The sequence below is a fragment of the Hyla sarda genome, chromosome 5, assembly GCF_029499605.1.
Source record: "Hyla sarda isolate aHylSar1 chromosome 5, aHylSar1.hap1, whole genome shotgun sequence".
In the NCBI taxonomy this organism is placed as follows: Eukaryota; Metazoa; Chordata; class Amphibia; order Anura; family Hylidae; genus Hyla; species Hyla sarda.
Window position 1 is genome coordinate 296,174,708 of NC_079193.1, and position 27,268 is coordinate 296,201,975.

General features: G+C 42.8%; 1 protein-coding gene across 3 annotated transcripts in view; it reads left to right on the forward strand.

The window, feature by feature from the left end:
- Positions 1-3,565: 3,565 nt before the first annotated feature.
- CHD7 (chromodomain helicase DNA binding protein 7) overlaps positions 3,566-27,268 on the forward strand; it is a 150,466-nt gene continuing 126,763 nt past the window's right edge. Inside the window, exon 1 of one of the 3 annotated variants that reach the window (XM_056522017.1) lies at positions 3,566-3,669. The gene's annotated coding sequence lies outside the window, so the exon portion shown is untranslated. Of the gene's footprint in view, positions 3,670-16,720; positions 17,121-27,268 lie in introns of those variants that run through there. The other 2 variants (XM_056522016.1, XM_056522018.1) reach the window with 2 other exon arrangements.

Consider the following 27,268-nt stretch of genomic DNA (forward strand, 5'->3'; position numbering starts at 1 on the left):
GTTGTGTAGGGACACGTCTCCAATTGCTATCACCCCCTTGTTAATGTATTCACAAATTTCATGTACAAATGACAAAGTTTCCAGAACTAAATAACACATTAATAAAATAGTAAGGTCAATGGAGCTGACAGACCCGTCTTAGGAGTCTCTGCTTATACATTCTTATAACTTATGGAAATCTAGGGCCATGGAAGTTGTACGCCTTCTGTACTCAGCACCTCAGATATTGAAAGCTGCTTACTAAAGAAATGTTGTTCAATGTAATTCATTGCTAGAAATATTTACAAAATTCATAACATTGTTCCCTTTGAAATGATATATTATATAATAGATCTAATAAAGAGATGAGTAAATCTGTCCCGGAGCAAGGAGTGCCTCTGTCTTCCTTTACTCTTGTGCAATGAAATAGACTGAAGGACACACTATATGTTATCTATAACAATACGTATAAATAGGGGTAGTGATTCAGTAATAATTACTCCCGCTCCTCATATTCAGATGTAGATGTTATTGGTTCTATATTACTGATCAACCTGTTCCATGAATTGCAAATGTTTTTCTATTTGTACTATGTGCCCTCGGTAATGCAGTTTCTTTTCACATAGCTCATTTCTTACTTATCCTGAGACCTAATCATTCATTTCTTTCCTGTGTATCTAATGCTACAAGTTTCCATTCCCAGTGATGTTCAATAGTTTCATAACTTGTATTTCATATCGTTCTCTGCCCCTTCCCCTCTCTTTCACATACATATTATGTGTCATTAGAAGCAAACAAAAACCAGAAGAGAGAGAGATATTAGCCAGATATGAACGTTAAGAAAAGAAAGTTCAGATAGATATTAATAAATTAGATAGATAACATATAAATAGAGAAATATATGAGATGGTTAGTAAAGAGAGAGAACATAAAATACAGAGATATGAGATAGATTGATATGAGATAGATAGATAGATAGATAGATAGATAGATAGATAGGAGATAGATAGATAGATAGATAGATGAGAGATAGATAGATATGAGATAGATAGATAGATGGATAGGAGATAGATAGATATGATATAAATAGATATGAAATAGATAGATAGATATGAGAGATAGATAGATATGAGATACATAGATAGATAGATGAGAGATAGATAGATATGAGATAGATAGATGATAGATAGATAGATAGATGAGAGATAGATAGATATGAGATACACACCAAAATAGAAATGTTGTGGCACTCCAAAAAGTATGGTGAAAAAAGAGTTTATTGACCTGACATCAGAAGCGACGTTTCAGCTGCCCAATTGCAGCCTTTCTCAAGCTCCGAGCTTGAGAAAGGCTGCAATTGGGCAGCTGAAACGTCGCTTCTGATGTCAGGTCAATAAACTCTTTTTTCACCATACTTTTTGGAGTGCCACAACATTTCTATTTTGGTGTGGATTTTTGTACATCCCTTCACCTGGGGTGTTTTTTCTGCTGGCACCCACTGCTCTACACAATTTGGTTGAGCTGCTCCATTGTTTCTATTTTTTAGATATGAGATAGATAGATAGATAGATATGAGATAGATAGATATGAGATAGATAGATGATAGATAGATAGATGAGAGATAGATAGATATGAGATAGATAGATAGATAGATAGATAGATATGAGATAGATAGATAGATATGAGATAGATAGATAGATAGATGAGAGATAGATAGATATGAGATAGATAGATAGATAGATATGAGATAGATTGTTAGATTTGTTATTATGCACGAATATCAAGAGAATTTATGACATAATAAAGTTAAATCTAGAAAAGTAAGCAAATTGTTCATTGTTATAAGATAGTTATGGGATAGATGTTAGATAGATAGATATAAGATAAATAGGTAGACATGAGATAGATAGAGATAAGATAGATAGATATAAGATAGATAGATAAATATGAGGTAGGTAGATAGATATGAGAGATAGATATGAGGTAGGTAGATATATAAATAGATAGATAGATAGATAGATATTCCATAAAGAAATTCTGCAGCACTCCAAGATACGTGAACTCAGGTGAAGTTTTATTAGCCTGACGGCATAGCGACGTTTCGGCTGCCCACTTGCAGCCTTTCTCAAGCTTGGTTCACTTATCTTGGAGTGCTGCAGAATTTCTTTATGGTATGGATATTGGATATTGACCCGTAACCTGGGACAACGATCTGCTGGCACCCACCACCATTTCTCTTAACTGGTTGTGCTGTTTCATTTCTTCTACTTAGATAGATAGATAGATAGATAGATAGATAGATAGATAGATAGATAGATAGAAGATAGATAGATATGAGATAGATAGATAGATATGAAATATATAGATAGATAGATATGAGATAGATAGAGAGATAGATATGAAATAGATAGATAGATAGATAGATAGATAGATATGAGATAGATAGAGAGATAGATATGAGATAGATATGAAATAGATAGATATGAGATAGATAGATAGATAGATAGATATGAGATAGATATGAAATAGATATGAGATAGATAGATAGAGAGATAGATATGAGATAGATAGATATGAAATATATAGATAGATATGAGATGGATAGATATGAGATAGATAGATAGATAGATATGAAATATATAGATAGATATGAGATGGATAGATATGAGATATATAGATAGATATGAGATGGATAGATATGAGATAGATAGATTTGAGATAGATATGAGATAGATAGATATGAAATAAATAAATAGATAGATAGATATGAAATAAATAGATAGATATTAGATAGGTAGGTAGATAGAGAAACATGATTAATAGATAGATATATTTTAGAAAAAAGATAGATAGAAAAATCTAGAAAAGTAAACAAATTGTCATTGTTATTCTATAGAAAGTGTACATGTTAGAAAACAAGTTGTCTGTATGCCCCACTGTTTTTAACCCTTTCCTAGGTACATTTTCCTTTTTTAATAGCAAAGATGCTGGCAGGAGATTTAAGGCGGATTATAGTGTCTGCTGTGCCTGCAGTGTTAAACTTTGCATGCCTGACCATAAATGATTTTTATACCTTCGACCTATTTTACAGCGAAAGGCAATTTACACACACAGCAAAAGGACGGGTGCAGTTGAATTGTGGCTGTGTGTAATGGAGAGGAGGAAAGTGCAATGGCGCTGGCATCTTTTTATTTTCAAATTACTGCAGCTCAGATAGAATAATAATACTGGGCTGATCTTCCTCCCAGATATTTACTATTAGGCTGCGGTGTCTAAATCATAATGACAGATATTACCTTTCTAGTTTTATTACAATATATACCGTATATATATATATATATATATATATATATATATATATATATATATAATGGTCATTATATTATTTTTTCAATATCCCCTGAATTTTAGAAGGCAAATGGATCTTTAAGGGGATATCTGGTTTACAAACCCTTTCAAAAATATTCTAATGCAATTCCATGTTAATTAGGGGAGTCTCTCATTTAGTACCTTTTGTGCAATGCCTCATTTCCCCTGTGGTGGCACTGCAGGAATATTGAAAACTCGTTGCTTGTTTCTCTTACAGATTACAGGCGATCGGTGGAGGTCCATCTGTGGGACAACATGTAATCAGATTACTGATAAGGAATCTTTCCAACAAAAAGAGATTGTCAGAAGCAGATATACAAGGTATAGTTACACCAAGAATAAAAGAATTGATCAATTGATCTCTCTGATTTCAATGACATTTCGACTAATAAAATGTACCCTTTCCTTCAAAGAACCAACCTACCTAATAATACATGAGGAGCTACTTAACGCAAAGAAAGTATATTAGATTGACCAATACATGTCTGACATTGTATAAGCTAGTGTACAGTGGGGCAAAAAAGTATTAAGTCAGCCACCAATTGGTCCCACTTAATAAGATGAGAGAAGCCTGTAATTTTCATCATAGGTATACCTCAACTATGAGAGGCATGATGAGAAAAAAAATCCATAAAATCCGATTGTCTGATTTTTAAAGAATTTATTTGCAAATTATGGTGGAAAATAAGTATTTGGTCACCTACAAATAAGCAAGATTTCTGGCTCTCACAGACCTGTAACTTCTTCTTTAAGAGTCTCCTCTGTCCTCCACTCGTTACCTGTATTAATGGCAACTGTCTGAACTTGTTATCAGTATAAAAGACACCTGTCCACAACCTCAAACAGTCACACTCCATACTCCACTATGGCCAAGACCAAAGAGCTGTTGAAGGACACCAGAAACAAAATTGTAGACCTGCACCAGGATGGGAAGACTGAATCAGCAATAGGCAAGCAGTTTGGTGTGAAGAAATCAACTCTGGGAGCAATTATTAGAAAATGGAAAACATACAAGCTGAACATAAGAGCAGTAAAGTCCGGCACTGCTGCCCAAAGAGCCAACTCCCACTAGGATGAACGTTCACAGTCACACAGTCTGGAAGATGTACCGGGGGTGCACTCCAAATATATCAGGCATAAACGATAGGTAAAAGGATGCACTCGCTCGGGGTACTTGATAGCAGAATACTTTATTCAGATACGATGAGAATGTACAGCGGGTAGATGCAGAGGAGCAAACTCCAAACTCGACTACGGCCAAGACCAAAGAGTTGTCGAAGGACACCAGAAACAAAATTTTGGACCTACACCAGGCTGAAAAGACTGAATCTGCAATAGGAGCTTGGTGTGAAGAAATCAACTCTGGGAGCAATTATTAGAAAATGGAAAACATACAAGACCACTGATAATCTCCTTCGATCTGCAAGATCTCACCCCGTGGTGTCAAAATGATCACAAAAAACAGTGAGCAAAAATCCCAGATCCACAAGAGGGGACCTAGTGAATGATCTGCAGAGAGCTGGGACCAAAGTAACAAAGGCTACCATCAATAACACACTATGCCGCCAGGACTCAAGTCATACAGTGCCAGACGTGTCCCCCTTCTTAAGCCAGTACATGTCCGGGCCTGTCTGAAGTTTGCTAGAGATCATCTGGATGATCCAGAAGAGAACTGGGAGAATCTCATATGGTCAGAGGAAACCAAAGTAGAACTTTTTGATAAAAACTCAACTCGTCGTGTTTGGAGGAGAAAGAATGCTGAGTTGCATCCAGAGAACACCATACCTACTGTGAAGCATGGGGGTGAAAACATCATGCTTTGGGGCGGTTTTTCTGCTAAGGGACCAGGACAACTGATCAGTGTAAAGGAAATAATCAATGGGGCCATGTATTGTGAGATTTTGAGTAAAAACCTCCTTCCATCAGCAAGGGCATTGAACATGAAACGTGGCTGGGTCTTTCAGCATGACAGTAATCCCAAACACACCACCCGGGCAATAAAGGAGTGGCTTCGTAAGAAGCATTTCAAGGTCCTGGAGTGGTCTAGCCAGTCTCCAGATCTAAACCCCATAGAAAACCTTAGGAAGGATTTGAAAGTCTGTGTTACCCAGCGACAGCCCCAAAACATCACTGCTCTAGAGGAGATCTGGAGGAATGGGCCAAAATACCAGCAACAGTATGTGAAAACCTTTTGAAGACTTAGGCTGCATTCACATCACGATTTCTCCAATTTCTCCATCCGACCTGAGTACACGATTTTTATAACTTAAAATCGTATGAAATCGTATATAAAGTCAAATCCATTGACCTCCATTAAAAAATCGGATCCATCACACACATCCGATTTGATCTGCATCCGATTTCACATGATTTTTGTTCAGGTCTGAAATCGGGGTCAACCCCGATTTCAGACCCGAACAAAAATCGTGTGAAATCGGATGCGGATCAAATCGGATGTGTGTAATGGATCCGATTTTTTAATGGAGGTCAATGGATCTGACTTTATATACGATTTCATACGATTTTAAGTTATAAAAATCGTGTACTCAGGTTGGATGGAGAAATCGTTATGTGAATGCAGCCTTACAGAAAACATTTGACCTCTGTCATTGCCAACAAAGGGTATATAACAAAGTATTGAGATTAACTTTAGTTATTGACCAAATACTTATTTTCCACCATAACTTGCAAATAAATTCTTTAAAATCAGACAATGTGATTTTATGGATTAATTTTTTTCTCATTCTGTTTCTCGTAGTTGAGGTATACCTATGATGAAAATTACAGGCCTCTCTCATCTTTTTAATTGGGAGAACCCCCATGATCTCTCCTGCATCACCCCCTGTCATCTGCTGCACGGAGCAAACTTCGCTCCACTCTTGATGACGGGCGAAACAAGGGCCAGAGTATCGTGACTTCACGGCCCACCCCTTTGTGATGCCACTACGCCCTCTCCCATAGACTTGTATTGAAGGGGAGGGGCGTGACATCATGAGACTCCGGCCCCTGTTTCGCCCGTCACAAGGCACGGAGCGAAGTTCGCTCCATGCAGCAGATGACAGGGGGGTGCTGCAGGTGAGATTGCAGGGGTTCCCAGCGGCGGAACCCCAGCGATCAGACATCTTATCCCCTATCTTATCCCCTATCCTAAAATTTCTAGGGGCGGAGTACCCCTTTTATGGTCAGTTCACAATATGTGCAGTTTTAATGCATTTTCTTATTCAAAGCACATTTATAGAGAAATATTGCCATGAAGCAACCTTTCACTTTTTTCACATCTTGTGTTTTGTCTTGTGCAAACATAAAAAAAAAGGGTTTGGAAAGACATAGCCCTATCTATATAAGGTCACACAGCTAACAATGCATATCAGAGCAAAAACAAAACCATGAGAGGAAAGGAACTGCCTGTAGAGCTCAGAAACAGGATTGTGTAGAGGCACAAATCCAGAAAAGGATACAAAATGTCTGCTGTACTGAATGTTCTGAAGAACACTGTGGCCTCTATAATTCTTAAATGGAAGAAGTTTGGTTCTTGGTTACTTCTCAAGGAAGAGTCCTGGTTGTTCCAAATGGTCACTCCAAAGATCCTGTGTGCAGATGGAAGGAGATTGACAAAAGGTCAACCATCACTGCAGCACTTCACCAATCTGGGCTTTATGGCAGAGTGACTGGAAAGAAAAGCCTCTTTTTGTAAAATACACATGATAGGATGTCCGGAGTTTACAAAAAAAAAAAAAAAAACTAAAAGACTCTAAGGGTGCGTTCACATTGAGTAAATCAAGAGGAATTCACACTGAAAAAGTTATGTGCGGAAAAAAGAATTTTCTATTCGCGCGGAAATTGCGTGGAATTTGCGGAAATGGGTGAGAAGTGGAGGGTTTTTCAGCCATTTCCACACGAATTCCGCGCAAATTCTGCGCGAAAACAATGTCGGCCGGACATTTTGTTTTACCATTGACTTCTATTGATTTCCACTTGAAGAATGAACATGCTCTTTCTTCAAGCGGAAAGGAATTCAGCGTCGGAATTATGCTAGCAGAATTTCCGCAGTGTGAACAGGACAGCAGAAATAACATTAAAGTCAATGGGCAGAGAAAATGTGCATTAATTTGGAGCGGAGAATTCAAGAGGAATTACTCGAGTAAATTCCTCTTGAATTACTCCATGTGAACGCACCCTAAGACTCTGATGAAATCAATATTGAACATTTTGGCCCCATTTGTAAGCATCATGTCTGGAGGAGACCAGTCACTGCTTATCACCTGCCCGATACCATCCCTACATTGAAGCACGGTGGTGACAGCATCATGCTGCAGGGTTTTTCACATTCTTCATGTAGGTTGCAACATTGTAAAAATTGTAAAGATAAAAGATGAAAACTTTCTAAATGTACTACTGTATAGGAAAACACATTCATACTTCTCACACCACTTTCTCCATCAGACCGGATTCACGTGGCCAAAAGTGTGCAGAATATCCACCTGGAAAACACGGGCAGATAATCCGCACATTTTCACGATCAAGGGAGTGCCAGGACCGCTTGGAAATTAGCTGTCTCGTAGAAAGCATAGACAACTCTATTCTTAATGCGGATGACAGAATTGTGATTTCTGTTGAAGAAAAATCTGCTGAGGAAATTCTGCCTTGTGTACAGTGCAGCAGAATCCCATCAAAATCAATGGGACACTGCTGCAGCAGAATATCTGTGTGGAATTCCCTAAGTCAGTCATATAGCATAATTTGGTCCTTATCCCATTTATCGTCTCTTTCTAGAAACCAACAACACAGATCATACCATTGCACAAAAGACAAATAAATCCATCATATCTTGCAGTTAACCATCCACATGATGCCTACCCGGAGCCTCCAATACCCACCAAGGGTTACCAAAGACTATTGAAGATCATTACCCATGACCTCTAGAATAATGCCCCATGGAAATCAACACCCCACCCCATCCTCATCACCTAACCCAATAGACAAAAGCCAATTCCTGCTTCCCAGACCCTTCTCATCCTTTACATATCCTCCTTTTCTTTTCTGATTTTTTACAAAACTGGTATGAAAATGTGTGATAAAATATCTGGTCAGATGCCGTCTCTTCATTTTGCTAATTTTGTCATCTAGTGCAGTGGTCTCCAAACTGGGACCCTCCATATGTTGCAAAACTACAACTCTCAGCATGCCCGGACAGCCAACGGCTGTCCGGGTATGCTGAGAGTTGTAGTTTTTCAACATCTAAAGAGCCGCAGTTTGGAGACACTGATCTGATTTTAAAAAAAAGCCCCAGTATCAACTGGTGCAAGAAAGATTTAAACAGATTTGTAAATTACTACTATTAAAAAAAATCTTAATCTTTCCAGTACTTATCAGTTGCTGTATGCTCCACAGGAAGTTATTTTCTTTTTGAATTTATTTTCTGTCTGATCACAGTGCTCTCTGCTGACACCTCTGTCCATGTCAGGAACTATCCGCAGCAGGATAGGTTTGCTGTGGGGATTTGCTTGTACTCTGGACAGTTCCTAAAATGGACAATGAGGTGTCAGCAGAGAGCACTGTGGTCAGACAGAAAGGAAATTCAAAAAGAAAATAACTTCCTGTGGAGCATGAAGCAGCTGATAAGTACTGGAAGGATTAAGATTTTTAAATAGAAGTAATTTACAAATCTGTTTAACTTTCTGGCACCAGTTGATTTAAAAAAAAAAAAAGGTTTTCTAGTGGAGTACCCCTGTTCATATAGTGCTACCGGATCTGGACTCTTGCTATAATATATATTGGAGAACTCTTCAAAGAGTGTCTCTTCCTCCTTACATTCAGTGAAATGAAGGGGGCAGCCCACTGATTTCAATAGGATGTAACATACCACTTAAAGGGGTACTCTGGAGTGAAAAAAAAATGGTTTGAAATCAACTGGTGCCAGAAATTCATACAGATTTTTAAATTACTTCTATTTAGAAATCTTAATCCTTCCAGTACTTATCAGCTAATGTATGCTCCAGAGAAAGTTGTGCAGTTCTTTCCACTCTGACCACAGTGCTCTTTACTGCCACCTCTGTCCATGTCGGGAACTGTCTAGAACAGGAGCAAATCCCATTAGCAAACCAGTCCTGCCCAGGACAGTTCCTGACTTGGACAGAGGTGGCAGCTGAGAGCACTGTGGTCAGACTGGAAAGAACTACACAACTTCCTCTGGAGCATACAGCAGCTCATAAGTACTGAAAGGCTTAAGAATTTTAAATAGAAGTGATTTACAAATCTGTATAACTTTCCGGCACCAGTTGGTTTGAAACCTTTTTTTTTTTTTCTTCCTCCGAAGTACCCCTTTAAGGGGAATATGTCAGCTTAAAGTTAAATCGAGCTGCAGACACAGTCAGATAGGTGACAGGATGACAATACCAAACATATCTTTCTTAGTGTTAATAGGTTCGCCTCAACTTATAAAATAATGATCTTCTCCCTGGGCTCAAGTGTCAAGGAGGCCAGGCCAGGCTGCATAAAGGGTACCTGTCATCACAAAAACCTTTTATATGTTGTTAATTAATGTATTAGGAACAACTTTCTAATACCATGTCATTAAAAAAATGTATATTTATTTTGACTTGTAAAAACTGACCACTAGGGGTCTCCCTACATGTCCCGGCTGCATGTCTCTCATAGAGTTCAGACTCATGCATGAGTCCTAATTCTCATAGCGCAGTCTGGACACTGACGAGCACAGTGCAGCTCCCTGCCTGCCAATCAGACAGACGGGGGCGAGCGCAGTGCACGCTGCATGGCGCACCTCAACTACATTGAGCACTGCCTGAAGTGAGCAAACTTTGAAAGAGGATTATGAAGGAAATACTGGGCGAAAATGAAAAAGAAAAAGCGCGGGGGGGGGGGGGGGGGGGTATGCAGCATAACAGCAGCATAATATAAAGCAATGGAGATGGTGGCAGGTACTCTATAAGTGCCACAGTAGCTTTCAGGATTTGGAGACAGGGCTTGGTATGTCAATCAACCAGGACATACAGGAAAGGGGGAGCCAAGAGGGAAGCGATGCCCCAGCCTTGACTTTAATGCAATGCCTTTATTTTTTTAACAGCCAAGTTGCATCAGTAAGGCTAAGTTTCCACTTGTTTTTTTCTGGCAGTTTTTGGAATACTGCCACTGCATTTTTTGAGCCAAGGCCTGAAATGTTTTCAAAAGCAATAGGACATATAAAGGAAGGACTTACACTTCTCCTCCCTTATGGATCCACTTCTGACTTTGGCTCAAAGACTGCACTGGCAGATATAAAAAAAACTGTCAGACAAAAAACAAACAAATGGAAACTTAGTCTAAAAAATTTGTGTGACAGCAAGTTGCAGAGATATTTTAGTTGTACGACATAATGTGATTTGCTGTTGTGGGGTATACCGCTGTGTAGCCAGTGCCATCCTCACTTGTTGACCTTGCCGTCAAGGCTTATGTATTAATGGAAAACTGTCAGCGTGGTCACCCAGACTAAACCCAATAAACTGGGTTATAGTGTGGGGGAATAGGAGTCCAATGTCATTGACTAAAATATGTCCCCCAGAAGATCCTCTGCTCAATTCAGTAAATCGCGCACAGGGGGCGGGGCTTCGATGGCTTAATTTACATATCCATTGTCTGTATATTGAGTTTAGTGTGAGTGAACAGGCTGACAGTTTTCCTTTAAAGGGGTACTCCACCCCTAGACATCTTATCCTCTATCCCCACAATATAGCATGCAGCACCCACCTGTATCTGCTTCCGGCAGAGCTGGAGGTTCTGGCTCCTGACCACGGGAACGGAAGATCGTGACGTCACGACTCCGCCTCCGTGTGACATCACACCCCGCCCCCTCAATGCAAGGGCAGTCCTGTAACTTCCATGCAAAGTGAGTGTGCATCTATGCTGGAAACCAGACCCCACTACAGGATGTTGAGTTGACTCCCCCTGACATGTTTCCAATAGGAAACCTCTAACATATCTATCCTATTCTAAAATATGAATTATGTTCACTGATTTAAATAATTCCTACTTATAATAGGGGTCTATGAACAGTATTTATCCATAAGGACACAGTGCCCCCCTCCTCAGTGCGCCCCTGCCAGGTTTGATATATATATATGTGTGTGAATGAACCTTTAGGCTAGGTTCACACTGCGGAATCTCTGGGCAGAAAATTTCCGCGCGGCCAACACCGGCTGAATGAGTCGGCGCTAGGACCGTGCGGACACTACAGTCTCCAATAGACTGCAATGTGTTCCGCGAGTATTTCCGCCTGAAGAATGAGCAGCACCATTCTTCAGGAGGAAATTTTCAAGCGGATTTTCCGTTCACAAATTCCGCTTCACAAATTCCGAAGTGTGAATTTGTGAACGGAAACCCATTCACTATACAGTATATTTTAGCAAGCGGAATTTCTGCCAGCCATTTCAAAGCGGAATTGCAGGCGGAAATTCCGTAGTGTGAACCTAGCCTTACAGCAGTGTTTCCCAACCTGTCTTTCCAGGTATTGCAAAACTACTATAAATATACATAGGTAGGGTCAGTAATTCCATAAAATGAATGCAACTTTATTTTGTTCCATTTAAACGGCATGACAGGTACAAACATGTAGATGTATTTTAGGTTTCAGGGACATAGTGCGATCTAGGGTTGTTTGAACCCAAAACGCGTCTGCGCACCATTAATTGTACCTGTCATGCTTTTTACGTGGGACAAAAATAAAGTTCAGCTGATTTTATGGCACTATTCCAGTGTTTCCCAACCAGGGTGCCTCCAGCTGTTGCAAAACTACAACTCCCAGCATGCCCGGACAGCCAACGGCTGTCCGGGCATGCTGGGAGTTGTAGTTTTGCAACAGCTGGAGGCACCCTGGTTGGGAAACAATGCACTATTCAACCTTTCTATGTATGACCTACGTCTCTAGCATGTTGTGTATCCTCTTTTTCATTGGCGATAAAGTGACAGAGGTCCAAGTGATGACGAGCTTGCTTTGTATTTGCTTGCAAAACTACAACTCTCATAATGCCCGGACAGCCAACAACTGGAGAGCTACAGGTTTAGGGACCACTGCAGTAGGGTGTTCACACACACACACACGATCAGCTGCAGAACTGAACTTGTACAATCCGCTATTGGGGATCCTCAATTGCGGACGCCGGAATCGGCATTCCACTATGTGAACACTGCAGCAGAATCCTATTGAAATCAATGGGACTCTGCTGCAGCGAATTGTCCGTGTGGAATATGGAAGATAATTGTTAAAATCTGCAGCATATCTGCCATGTGTGAACATGCTTTTCGAGACATCCCTGAGGGGGCTGTTGTTTGTTTGCTCATCCTCAGATGTGTAATCCATAGGGATCTATGTATATATTTAGGCTGGGGCCATCTAATGATTGTAAATGTGGTTGCTAGAGATGAGCGAGCTTACAGTAAATTCGGTTCGTCACGAACTTCTCGGCTCGGCTGTTGATGACTTATCCTGCGTAAATTAGTTCAGCTTTCAGGTGCTCCGATGGGCTGGAAAAGGTAGATACATTCCTAGGAAAGACTCTCCCAGGACTGTATCCACCTTTTCCAGCCCATCGGAGCACCTGAAAGCTGAACTCATTTATGCAGTAAAAGTCATCAACTGCCGAGCCGAGAAGTTTGTGACGAATCGAATTTACTGTAAGTTCGCTCATCGCTAGTGGTTGCCATACACATAACAGTCACACAAAAAGCCTTGATGGCATGATGAATGTTGTAGTTTTGCAATTGCCAGAGAGTCTCAGGTTGGGGAGCACTGCTGGTATATAGGATCAGCACATAGACCTCTATTTTCAGTAGGCAATGGGCACTCACCACTTATGGGAAGAAAAGACTCCCTAGGAGTGCACCAAACTGGATAACATGATGGGAGTTGTAGTTTTGAAACAGCTGGAGAGTCAGATTGGGGGAATAGTGCTTTAAGGTTCTATTTACATTTCTGTATATAAGATCTGGCAGGGTCTACAAGGGATTAAAGGGGTACTCCGGTGGAAAACGTTTTTTTTTTTTTATCAACTGGTGCCAGAAAGTTAAACAGATTTGTGAATTACTTCTATAAAATATCTTAAACCTTCCAGTACTTATTAGCTTCTAAATACTGCGGAGGAAATTATTTTCTTTTTGGAACACAGAGCTCTCTGCTTACATCACGATCACAGTGCTCTCTGCGGACATCTCTGTCCATTTTAGGAACTATCCAGAGCAACATATGTTTTCTATGGGGATTTTCTCCTACTCTGAACAGTTCTTAAAATGCAAAATATAGACAAGGAGAGCGCTCCTAGTGTGATAACGTAATAGGAAGAAAAGATGGAAAACAAGCAGAAATGCTCACCAAGTGTGGTTGTACTGCGACCAAGTACAACTATGGTGAAAGCGTGGGATAACCCTGCGACGGGCGAAGAACGGCAGACGCTCCTGGCAACACAGGTGAAGCACTCAGACGGATCCCTCCAAGGAACAGCCCAGGATAAAGGCAGCGCACAAGACTTCAAAGGTAAAATGGTTTATTTACCCGGCATGCTGAAAATAAACCGGTTAAATAAACCATTTTACCTTTGAAGTCTTCTACGCTGCCTTTATCCTGGGCTGTTCCTTGGAGGGATCCGTCTGAGTGCCAGTTGTTAAAATAGACAGAGATGTCAGCAGAGAGCACTGTGGTCATGATGTCAGCAGAGAGCTCTGTGTTCCAAAAAGAAAAGAATTTCCTCTGTAGTATTCAGCAGCTAATAAGTACTGGAAGGATTAAGATTTTTTTTTTTTTTTTTTTTTTTTTATATATAGAAGTTATTTACAAATCTGTTTAACTTTCTGGCACCAGTTGATTAAAAGAAGAAAACATTTTTTTTTCCACCGGAGCACCCCTTTAAACCCTGTCAAATATACCAGTGGCCTTCAAACTTTGTTCCTCCAGCTGTTGCAAAACTACAACTCTCAGCATAGCCAGACAGCCAACAGCCCATTACCTACTGATAATAGGGGTCTATGTGCAGTATCTATCAAATAATCCCTTGTTATTCCCATCATTTCTGGCTGGATGGGAGTTGTAGTTTTTTAACAGCTAGACAGTCACAGGTTGGGGAGGCAGTGCCTTCTGGGAGTTGTAGTTCTGCAGCAGCTGGTGGTCCTCAGCTTGAAGACCACTGCTTTATGCCTGAAATTACTGTTCCCCGATTTGTGGCTCTTAAACTATTGCAAGACCACAACACCCATCGTGTCCGGACTGCCAGGCATGATGGGAATCCCAAGGGACTGATTGATATGACTGCACATAGACCCCTATTATCAGGAAGAAGTGGGCACTCATTTTGGGTGGAACATGGGATTCCGCAGGAATACATCAGCCCTGACGACACGATGGGAGTTGTTGTTGTGCGCCAGGTTGGGGAACACCTGGTGGATATGCTGCAGATTCAGGCTGCTTTCACACTATAAAAATTCATCCGTAATGAACGTCCGTCATAAAAATCTTGAAAATCGTCCGTTAAAAAATCCCATTATAGTCTATGGGATTTTTCTAATAGCCGTTTTAACCCGTTATCGCCCATTATTAATAACGGCCGTTATTTTGTGACGGGCGGTAGTAACGGGAGAAATAGTGCAGGCACTCTTTCTTCCGTTCATTCGCCCGTCACAAAATAACGGGCGATAACGGGTTAAAACGGCTATTAGAAAAATCCCATAGACTATAATGGGATTTTTTAACGGACGATTTTCAAAATTTTTATGACGGACGTTCATTACGGATGAATCTTTATAGTGTGAAGGCAGCCAGACTCCTCTACTGAACACAGCAGGGAGAATCTGCAACAAATCCGCAGCACATCTGCCATGTGTGAACAGACCCCGACAGTCACCCCAGAGGGGGCTTATTATCCTATAGGGTCCTATCTATATACCTGGTGCCCCCACCCTGTAAATCCTAGGTCTTCAAACTGTGGACCTTCAGCTGTTGCAAAACTACAACTACCAGCATGCCCGGACAGCCAACGGCTGTCCGGGCATGCTGGGAGTTATAGTTTTGCAACAACAACCCCATATTAATTCTATAGGGTCCTATTTATATACCTAGTGTCCCCACCCTGTAAATCCTAGGTCTTTAAACTGTGGACCTCCAGCTGTTGCAAAACTACAACTCCCAGCATGCCCGGACAGCCAGCGGCTGTCCGGGCATGCTGGGAGTTGTAGTTTTGCAAAAGAAACTCCATATTATCCTATAGGGTCCTATTAATATACCTAGTGTCCCCACCCTGTAAATCCTAGGTCTTCAAACTGTGGACCTCCAGCTGTTGCAAAACTACAACTCCCAACATGGCTTGACATGTCTGGCCATTCTGGGAGTTGTAGTTTTGCAACAGAAACCCCATATTAATCCTATAGGGTCCTATTTATATACCTGGTGTCCCCACCCTGTAAATCCTAGGTCTTCAAACTGTGGACCTCCAGCTGTTGCAAAACTACAACTCCCAGCATGGCTGGACATGTCTGGCCATGCTGGGAATTGTAGTTTTTCAACAGCAACCCCATATTATCCTATACGGTCCTATCTATATACCTAGTGCCCCCAGCCTGTAAATCCTAGGTCTTCAAATTGTGGACCTCCAGCTGTTGCAAAACTACAACTCCCAGCATGCCCGAACAGCCAGCGGCTGTCCGGGCATGCTGGGAGTTGTAGTTTTGCAACAGAAACCCCATATTAATTCTATAGGGTCCTATTTATATACCTAGTGTCCCCACCCTGTAAATCCTAGGTCTTCAAACTGTGGACCTCCAGCTGTTGCAAAACTGCAACTCCCAGCGTGACTGGACATGTCCGGCCATGCTGGGAGTTGCAGTTTTGCAACAGCTGGAGGTCCACAGTTTGAAGACCCCTGCTGTAAATCAAGGCTTATGTATCTCTGTCAGACCCCCATTCTAGGGAATGTTTTGACCCCCAATGATGTGCATATATATATATATATATATATATTATATGTGCGTCTGTCATAAAAACAACCTATTCTGCTATATAAATATTTACAGGAATAAACAATCCGTACTGATAATAACCCGTGAGTCTCCACAGGTCTGTATACACGCACAGTAGTAAAGTGTGAGGAATATATTTGGGTTCCTTTAAGAGCAGGGAAGGAGGGGGGGGGGTTGTGAGAGAACTGAATGAAAAGCACTAGTGAATTCTTGCATAAATTATGCCTGGTGGCCGTGTGACGTCACGGGCTGTGTGGCAGGGGAGCGGGGGAGGGAGGGCAGCGAGGGGGCGGGGCCTCCTATCAGTCACCGTGTGTGTATGTGAGAGCAGGCGGGGGCGCGCGCGGTCCTCGGGGAGGGCACATGCACGCGGCCGGAGAGCTGGTGCCCGGAGTGGAGAGAGGATCCCGAGCAGTAAGTGTCCGGCGGGGCCGCGGGTTCGCCTCCTCCGTACGGACGCGCTCGTTACCACTATCGGATTAAAAGAAGGAAGAGAGCGAGAGAAGAAAAAAAACTTGAGGCGAAATTAAAACACAAAAAAGGCAAAAATAAAATAAAAAAGGAAGAAGAGAAAAGAAGAAGAAGGAGTCGGGAGCTCGGGACGGGAATACGGATAAAAGGTGGAGTGTGGGAAAGAAAGCGTAAACTCCAGGCACACACTGAGCTTCCCCCTCCTCCCTCAGCCTGGACAGGAGGAAAGGGGGGGGGGAGACACAGATAACAGAGTGTCCCTGCACTCCCGATCAGACAATAGGGCTCCGGGTGCCGCACTCTGCCGGGTAAGTCAGCACACGGGGCAACTTGGGGAGGGAGGAGGGGGCCGATGAGTTGTGTGGGAGTCCGATGAGTTGTGTAGTAGTCCGCCTGATGAGTTGTGTAGTAGTGTGGGGGGGGGGGGGCAGCATGGCAATAACAATACCACACTCCGGACTGGCACCCACTGCAACTTACTGCCCCCGGCGGGTGTGTGTGCCCGGGGGTGCCCCGGCTGCGGGGTTGCCCCTGCAGAGCACGAGTGGAGGAGGGGAGGGCAGAGAAAGAGAGATGGATAGATGGAGGAGCTGTGGCCGGAGAGGAGGAGGGATCCTGACCGCATGATGTCCCTGTCCTGACATCCTATCGCGACACGGCAGGATCCCTTCCCTCGGCTGGTGATCAACTTGTGCAAAGTGTGTGTACAGTGCCCGGCTGTGCCAGCGCTCCGTGCGGCTCATACTTTGTATCCATAGATGGGCAGCGCTTCGGGCATTGCTGGGGGACGTGGAGTGTGTGCCGTTCACTTCACTGGGGGGAGGGGGCGGCTGCAGAACCACGAGGAGCCAGAAAGTGTCCGGGATGGAGTGAGGAGGAGTGGGAGCAGGCGGCACTTTATTGTGGGGGAGATAGGAGAGGACATGATGTGGAAGTGCACCCCCCTGACCCCGGGCTCCAGGCTGCTCATCTCTAGTAACCTTGGTGGTCACACAGGAGGAGAGGGGATGTCCATGTTTGTGTTTGCCTTGAGATGGCCGCTGTGTGTGTGTGTGTGCGTGCACACGCCCCCCATCACCTCCTCAGCTGGGATGCTTCTCATAAAGCGATAATGGGGGGCCGATGGAGAGGAGGTGGGTGTGGGTCATTGTCCTCTGCTGGGATGTGATGGGAGAAGACATGGCCTCCTGTTTATTCCCCTGCTGGTGGAGCAAGGGGGGTGGATTTGGGGAGGGAAGGATGAGGCTCATGGAGAAGGCGCTGCAGGCTACCAGCAGCCATCATTGCTATGTATTCATCTCCTCCTGATGGCCTTTCACTGGAGGGTACCCTTGGGTAGGAGGAGGAGGAGGCAGCAGCCAGAGTGAGGATGGGAGAGACACCCACCACATAAAACATGGCAGCTTTCCCCCCCTCTATAATGCTGCCTTACATACCCCATTGACTTGGGCACTTCAGTCCTCACTCTTGCTTTTTTTTTTTTTCCTTCTTCTTCTGTTGCAAGTATTTTCTTTCACGTAACAAACAATAGACAAAGGACACAAAGTAGCAGTTGAGGAGGAGTTTCCTTTTGAATGGGAGAGATCACCGACCCGCACTATGCTCTGTCTCCTGTCCCTCCCCAAACTGAGGAGCGTTCCATGTGGGGCAGGTGCTGGGACACGAAACTTTTTTTTATTTTATTCTCTATCTGAATCCACCTTAGGAATACGGATGTGATGAGATGGTTAGTTCTCTCAGGATGTACACCGGTGGTCTCAAACTGTGGCCCCTCCAGATGTTGCAAAACTTCAACTCCCAGCATGCCCGGACAGCCAACGGCTGTCCGGGCATGCTGGGAGTTGAAGTTTTGCAACATCTGGAGGGGCCACAGTTTGAGACCACCGGTGTACACCATTTCTGTTTGTCCCACAGCGATCCTTCCTATCATAAAGCTTGGCGACCTGTCACACGGTGGACTATATAGCAGTGAATTGCGCACGAAAAGTCGTATTCACACCCCCCCCCAACAATTTTCCTAAAAAGTCGCAATTACAATAAATTTTTCTATTACTTTTGAGAAGAGTTTTTTTGCTCAACTTTTCCAAATCCCGTCTATTCGTAGAAATGAATCCTATCGTCACAGTAACGTCACACCTTCAAAGTGAACGATCTCGCGACAAGTCGCCCCTCAAGCCACGAGTATTTTAATTTGGGGAAAGTTCCCGTCCCTCGTTCAGGGCACTGTGTGCTTTGTGTATTTAATTTTTTTTTTTTTTTTTTTTTTTGTTACGGTTACACAACAGAAACTTTCTAGCTTAACCTAAAATGGCAGCTTTCATTGATCTGGGACCTATTCACTGACACTGGTAACACCACAAGGGCACAGCAGCCTCTCCCAGGCCTCATGTACTAGAGAAGTTCACTGCCCTGAAGCCAGATTTCACCCCTATCCTTATTTTAGGCCAGAAATTTGTCTAGATTTGAAAACACACTTTCCAAAGAGTTTAACACTTTTCTAAAATATTCGGAACTGTAGTAAAAGTGCGAATGTTGACTAAACTAAAAAAAAAAATGAGTCTAAATTTCAGGTTTAAGCTATAATAATAATAATAATAATAATAATAATAATAATAATAATAATAATAATAATAATAATAATAATAATAATAATAATAATAATTAATTATTATTAAGTCATATACACAAACTACATCAACATGTAAAAACAGCATAAAAGTTTTTCTAGCTGCTCGGTGTAGCAGTTTTTGATTTGACATTATAAATTCGAGAGAAAGAGACCAATATATTGTGACTTTATGAAATAGTTTTTTTTAATTTTTCTAATTCTTGTTATTTATTTAGTTATTATTATTTAGTCTCCTGAGGATTATGTAGACGTAGGTTAATATAGAACACCTGGGATGTATTTGTGAGCTTTCCCTGGAACGAATACCCTAGAACACTTGATATATTTGGAGCGACTCGTTGTGTTTTTGACTTTTTTTGTTTTTCTATTTATCAGAAACAAGACAGCACAGACTACAGGGCGACCTTGTGTTGTCGTTGGGTTTATTTATGTGTTTTTTTCTCTTTTTTGTAAAATAGTTAGGATATTGGTAAATGTTTACAAAACTCACACGTCTAAATGGTAATAAATCTTGCCGTAGAATTGTCTTGTGGTGTATTTAGTTTCACCCTTTTTAAGCTATGTATATTTTCGATATGATCCTACGTATTGTCCACTGGCATGACCTTTTGCATTGTTTGTTCTTTTTTTTTTTTATATATCTTTTTTATTTATATTCTCAAATTTTCCACCTGAATATACTTTGCCGTGTGCTATTCTTACTTCTTTGGACCAGTTCAAGTGTAACACGGTTTCCTCCTTCAGGGCAATGATGTCACTCGCCTGTGTTTATCTGCAGAGGATGATGGGAATGATGACATCACATGTTGCTGTAGATGGCAAAGTGAGGGTTAATTTTAGCATTGATTTAGGCTGTAACATATATATGTGTGAATCTATGTATAGGAAAGAATTGTTTTATACATAGAATTATGTTTTCGCTAGAATAGGCCCTTTTTAATTTTTTTATTGCGTGGTTATATTTTTTTCTATTAAGATTTTTTTATTATGGTCTTTACGTCTGGCGGCAGATAATACAGATCTGTTTTAACCATTAGTTTTCCAGTGTAAATAGTGTGAGTTCTTCGTGGAAGGTTGTGTAGACTGTGCCCAGCAACAGAAGGAGATCTCTTTTTAGTGCAGCCAATGGTTAATGTCCCTTGTCTTGTGACAATTAAATGTAACCAGAGAAGGCAGAGTTGGAACCAGAGCCGTCTGTGGGGTGCTGGTGAAACTGTAGAGACGGTCATCCTGTGGAGCCCATGTATAATTTACTATTGGGAACTTTACTGTGACGCTGGCTCTGATGGTTTGGATAACTGTTCGGGGTCTTTCATGTTCTTTCCCAGGCAGCGAGAGTCTACAATGCAGGTGAGGTCTGCTACCCTCCTGCGTTTGTCACTCCTACTGCTAGGACATCATGTACGACTGGTGAACGCACACCTTATTGTTCTCTATTATTATTATTTATTATTATTATAATATACCGTATTTTTCGCCCTATAGGACGCACCGGCATATGACGCACCCAATTTTAAAGGTGCAAAATTTAGAAAAAAAAGATTCTGAACCCAACAGTGATCCTTAACCTGCGGACCTCCAGATGTTGCAAAACTACAACTCCCCTGCTGGGAGTTGTAGTTTTGCGACATCTGGAGGTCCGCAGGTTGAAGACCACTGGTAGGAGGTAATACTCACATGTCACCGCTGCCCTGGATGTCGCTCCATCGCTGTCGCCGCGTCCCCGTGGTGTCCCCGACGCTCCGGACGTCTTCTTCCCCGGGATCCACGCTCTCCGTCGCCGTCATCGCGTTGCTACGCACGCCGCTCCTATTGGATGACGGGACGGCGTTCGCGACAACGTGATGACGTCGAAGGAGAGCGCCGGCCATGCAGGGGATCCCGGCACGGAGCAGACACCGAGGAGGCAGGAAAGGTCCCTCCCGGTGTCCTGTAAGCTGTTCGGGACGCCGCAGTGAAATTGTGGCGTCCCCAACAGCTTACAGGACACTGGGAGCCCGGTGCAGCCGGGTTTGTGTCCCTTTCCCATCAGACGTGGCGGTCAGCTTTGATCGCAGTGTCTGAAGGTTTAAATTAGGGAATCACCGCGATCGGTAATGTCCTGTATTAGCCGCGGGTCCCGGCCGTTGATGGCCGCAGGGACCGCTGCGATAGGTGTGTGTATTCGCCGTATAAGACGCACCAACTTTTTCCCCCCAGTTTTGGCGAAAAATACGGTGTATATATGTATGTGTGTGTGTGTATATGTGTATATATATATATATATATATATATATATATATATATATATATATATGTATATATATATATATATATATAATTTATTTATTTTTTTGCTCAGAAATTTTCTTCCCAAGCTAGCTGAGCATGCTGGGGCAGGAATGGCAGATTTGTTCCTTGGGCCTAAATAAAGACTTTAATAACAATTTATCCTGTCATTAAGATAGAGACACATTGTTTCCAAACCCTTTTATAAAGACATTGGAAAAGCATACTTTATAATTATTGTCTGAGCCACTTATGTTTGTAATATTCATTGTGAGGCAATGCTTGCCAGTAATATAGTTTTTGTCTGCAGTATATAGGGCTGGGTTTGGGATGATTTTAGTCTTTTAAGAAAATTTGGAAAAGTTTCTATTTCTTGAAAACAGTTGAAATATTTGGTAACATTCAGAATACTGCTTTGGAGAGATGTGGATGTAGCAGAGCCGGGGTTCACTATCCAGTGTAACGGTGACATAATGAATATTTGAACAACTTTATTCGCTAATCGCGTCAGTGTTAGCATTGACCCTGTCTTGCCTTTAAGTCGTGTGTTTACTTTGTTACGGGCATGTGAGAATACAGAACAGCGGCTCCCTTACATCTGATATGACAGGAGAGCTCCTCGGAGTTGCAGATCTGTCTCTGATGAACAGGTAGGGGTTAAACAGCTGTCGTACGTCCTGTAAAATAAGTAGGCTACGTATGACAACAGGGCTCTTAAGGATGTTCTCCATAAGTATGGGAAAGCTGATTAGATCGGAGCTGCAGCATCGTATTCTTTTTAAGCTCTTGCTAGGTAAGATATAACATCTGAGATGCTAACCGGACATATTGTTTATGATGCATCATCTAATGTATTTCCACCAATGACCTCCTTGTGAAAGGATGTATGTAAAAGGTTACTGTAGCGTATGTAACCTGCTGTAATTCCATCGTCAGTGCATTGACTACCTGTTGTTCATTCACTGGATTAACCAGAGGGGCTACATGTTTAATGAAACCGCAGGTGTGTTTTGGTGGCAAGCACATGGATTTCTGCAAGCCCCTCACCGACCAATGGGGAAGCCTAAGAAAATTCTACAAGAAATCTGCCAAGTAGAAATATCTCCGCATGCTGATCGCTGGGAGTTGGAATAAACTTTAAGGGTATGTTCACACTGAGTAATTCTGCTCCAAGTCATCTAACAATGAATCCATTGGCTTTAAAGGAGTACTCTAATGCCGACTATTCCTCCTCCGTTGTGCCTGGGCTGGAAAAAAAATGAAAATAAACTTTCACTCACCTTCCTGCGTTTCCCCCCCGGAGTGCCGCTACAGCTGATCGGTCCTCTGGTCCAGTCTTCTTCCTTCTTCCGTCACACGGCGCTCAGCCTTTCTCCGTGCACAGGAAAAAGGAAGAGGATGGGACCGGTGAACCGATCAGCTGTAGCGACACTCCGGGGGGGATTTTTTCAGCCCAGGCACAACGGAGGAGGAATAGCCTGCACTAGAGTACTCCTTTAAAGGGATACTCCAGCCCTAAGACATCTTATCCCCTATCCGAAGGATAGCGGATAAGATGTCTGATCCCGGGGGTCCCGCTGCTGGGGACCCTTACAATCTAGCATGCAGCACCCACCTGTTAGCACTGCAGGACATGCTGGAGGCTCCAAGTCTTATGCCTCCCGACCACGGGGACTGAGTATCGTGACGTTGCGACTACACCCTCATGTGACGTCACGTCCCCGCCCCCTCACTATACTCCGTCCTTGTGGTCAGGAGACATAAGACTTGGAGCCTCCAGCACTTCTTGCAGTGCTCACAGGTGGACCCCCGAGATCAGACCTCTTAAGATGTCTTAGAGCCGGGGTATCCCTTTAATGGACTTTCCGTTGCCCTGTTCACACTGAGGAATTTCTGCTAGCAGAATTCTGATGCTGAACTTGTTCATTCTTCAGGCAGAATCTGCTTGTAAAAGCCCTTTGAAGTCAGTGGGACTTTTTCATAAATTATTTTTATTTTTTTTGTTTCAAGCAGAAATGGCTATGACAGATTTCTAAATTTCCTTGACCGAAATGATTCCTCTTCAATTTCTCGCTAATTCCTCAGTGTGAACATACCCTAAAGCTGACCATACATATTAGATACATCTTTTGACAAGTTTCAATGGCATCAGGCAAACATCTGGTGCAGCGCTGGAGGCTCGTGATGTCATTGAGGGGGCGTGGCTGTGTGGTCACGAGGGGGGGGCGTGACCGTGACGTCACAAGCCTCTGTCCCACATCACCAGTCATCTGCCAGTCTTCGCTCCGTGCACCGGGTGTCTGGGGTGCCGCAGCAGAGATCATGGGGGTCCCCATTGGAGGGACCCACGCGATCAGACATCTTATCCCTTATCATTTGGATAGGGGATAAGATGTCTAGGGGCGGAATTCCCCTTTAATACCAACACTCTGAAAACCCGAAGAACTTGCGTGTAATTCTTCAGTGTCAGGGGTTGCGAAGAGCTTGTGGTAACCATTGATGGTTTTACCCTTACCCTGTAGAACACTGGCAAGTTACTATACTTCTTGTTTCCAGTTTTATGGGGGCACAACGTGTAAATTAAACTTGTGCAGGAACACGTCAGAGATGACTATAGGCTACAATGACTTGTGTCATCTAGGAGGACGACTTCTCATGCCTGTCCTCAGGTCATCCAGTTTACTGGAACGCTCGAAGTTGGGTGACTCCGAATTGTCTGACAATTCTTTTACGCAAACCTTGAATCCTTAGCTAGTAATATTTTTAGTAAGCTTGGCTTCATTTCAGTCCCTTGCATGTTATGTAACAGCAGCACCAATATATCATGGCTTGCACAGTGTAGGCGTTATATGATAAAACTTTTCCATGTCGGGCAAACTGTTAAACGTATATAGTGAAGTACAACTGATATTCCCCTATGTACGCTGTTATGTGATGTAAATAAGCAGATGATATTCATGTGATGCGGAGGCATACTCAACCTCCCTAACTTTATGGTGTCAAAGATAAAGGGGTACTCCACTGCCCCAGTGTTCAAACATTTTGTTCCGAACGCTGGGTGCGGGCTGTAGGGCTCGTGATGTCATACCACACCCCCTCATTGCAAGTCCGTGGGAGGGGGCGTGGTGGCTGCCATAGACTTGCATTGTGGGGCGTGACGTCACCATACTCTGGCCCCATAGTCGTAACCCTTCAGGCACGGAGCCATCATCGCTATCTGCAGTGGACACAGGTGGGTGCTGCATAAGAGATTGCAGCGGTCCCCAACTGCAGGACCCCCGCGATCAGACATTTTATCCCCTATCTTTTGGATAGGGGCCAAGATGTCTTAGGGCCGGAGTGCCCATATATATGTTTAGCTGTGAATCTGAATCTTGTTCCTGCGCTCAATCTGTGTGCACAGCGCAGGTGTAAGATTTGGATACAGGGCTTGGCTTCCAGATGATTGTCAATAAAACAACTCTTAACTTGCTGCCTAATACATCCCACCAGGTACCATAGTCACCAGACAATCTATGTTAATCCCTTCACCTGTCAGTGGGCTTAATGTTATGGCTGATCGGCCTAGGTATCTAATCCTGCAGTGTGCGGCAGAATTCCCAATGGCTCGTGTTTTGTGAGGCTTGTATGTTATGTATGCGATGTGGGAAGTTGTTTTTGAGGGTAACGCATTGCTTTGCATGTGAATTTCCTTTTTGCATTCAAATTACTAAGAAGTGCCTAAAATCAAGCAGGCCACCTACCTAGTTTATGGCAAACTTCACTAACCTTTTGGAATTTGTTGCTTTCAATGTAATTTGTTTTACTGCCTGGCCCCAATAAAAGTCAGATCTTCTCATGGAGGGATTTGTCTGTCACATAGTGTACAATCTCTACAGTTCATGTCCATCTATGGCAGTGTTTCCCAACCAGGGTGCATCCAGCTGTTGCCAAACTACAACTTCCAGCATGCCCGGACAGCCGAAGGCTGTCCGGGCATGCTGGGAGTTGTAGTTTGGCTTCAGCTGGAGGAACCCTGTTTGGGAAACACTGATCTATGGCAATAAGTCCTGTTGTACAGATCAATGACTTTCCGTGTGCACTGCCATTTTTAAAGGTGCCCATACACCCATCTTAGGTATTTGGAGGCCTCCTGTATCAGACAATCTCATTTTTGGGTTCTTTTCGTACCCTAAAACAGTGGTCTTCAACCTGCGGACCTCCAGATGGGGCAAAACTACAACTCCCAGCATGCCCGGACAGCCAAAGGCTATCCAGGCATGCTGGGAATTATTGTTTTGAAACATCTGGAGGTCCGCAGGTTGAAGACCACTGCCCTAAAAGCTATTGTGCTGCTTCTGTGGATGTTAGAAGAGCACTTTTTGTCCAATTGGTACCAACTATGATATTTGGTGGAATAATAATAAACTGGGACACGTCTTCTTTAAAGAGGTACTTCCCTGGAATTATTATAATTTTTTAAATCAGCTGGTTCCAGAAAGTTAAACAGATTTGTAAATTACTTCCATTTAAAAATCTTAATCCATTCAGTACTCATCAGCTGCTATATTCTTCTTTTTCTTTTTGAATTTACTTTCGGTCTGACCACAGTTCTCTCTGCTGACACTTCTGGCCATTTTAGGAACTGTCTGGAGCAGGATAGGTTTTCTATGGGGATTCGCTCCTACTCTGGAAAGTTCCTAAAGTGGACAGAGGTGTCAGCAGAGAGCACTGTGGTCAGACAGAAAGGAAATGCAAAAAGAAAATAACTTCCACTGAAACATACAGCAGCTAAGTACTGGAAGGGTTAAGATTTTTAAATAGAAGTGATTTGCAAATCTGCTTAACTTTTTTGCACCAGTTGATTTAAAAAAAAAAAACTTTTTTTTTCCAGGGGAGTACCCCTTTAATGGAGTGAGAATACATCATTGTAGAGGCTGCTGCCATTGCTCCAAATGAACAAACTTTGTTTTGGGTCAAGATTTAGCTCGCTTTGTTTATTGATGGACCTAGCAAGATTTGGCTTCTTTTGTAAAGCCCTTTAATATTGGCAAAAATCATTCTGCGCCCGGCTCTCCACCCCTCCCTTATGTCTGGCTGTGAAAGCTCATTGGTGGAGTATAATGTACCATGTCATAAAGGGTAGCGACCGCATTTCTGGTTACTACAGTCAGTGACGTTCATCTTGGTCAGAGACACAGCTGCTCTGAGAGCATGCTGTAGAGTTCATCCATAAGTGAAAACCATGCCTGGTGTGTACATTCCTGTCTGCTTGTGTCCCTTTAAACAATACCTACATTGTTTTCATATTTTCCTTTTGGGTACCGTATATACTCGAGTATAAGCAGAGTTTTTCAGCACGATTTTTCGTGCTGAAAACGCCCCCCTCGGCTTATACTCGAGTGAATTCTCCGTCTGTCTATCCCTGCAAAATCGGGCATGCTGGGAGTTGTAGTTTTGAAACATCTGGAGGTCGGCAGGTTGAAGACCACTGCCCGGGCCTTCGTCATCATCCAGACCCCCCTTTATTTTTCTACTCACTTTCCATTGGTGGGAAGGAAGGGTGAGCTGGTCCGGGCC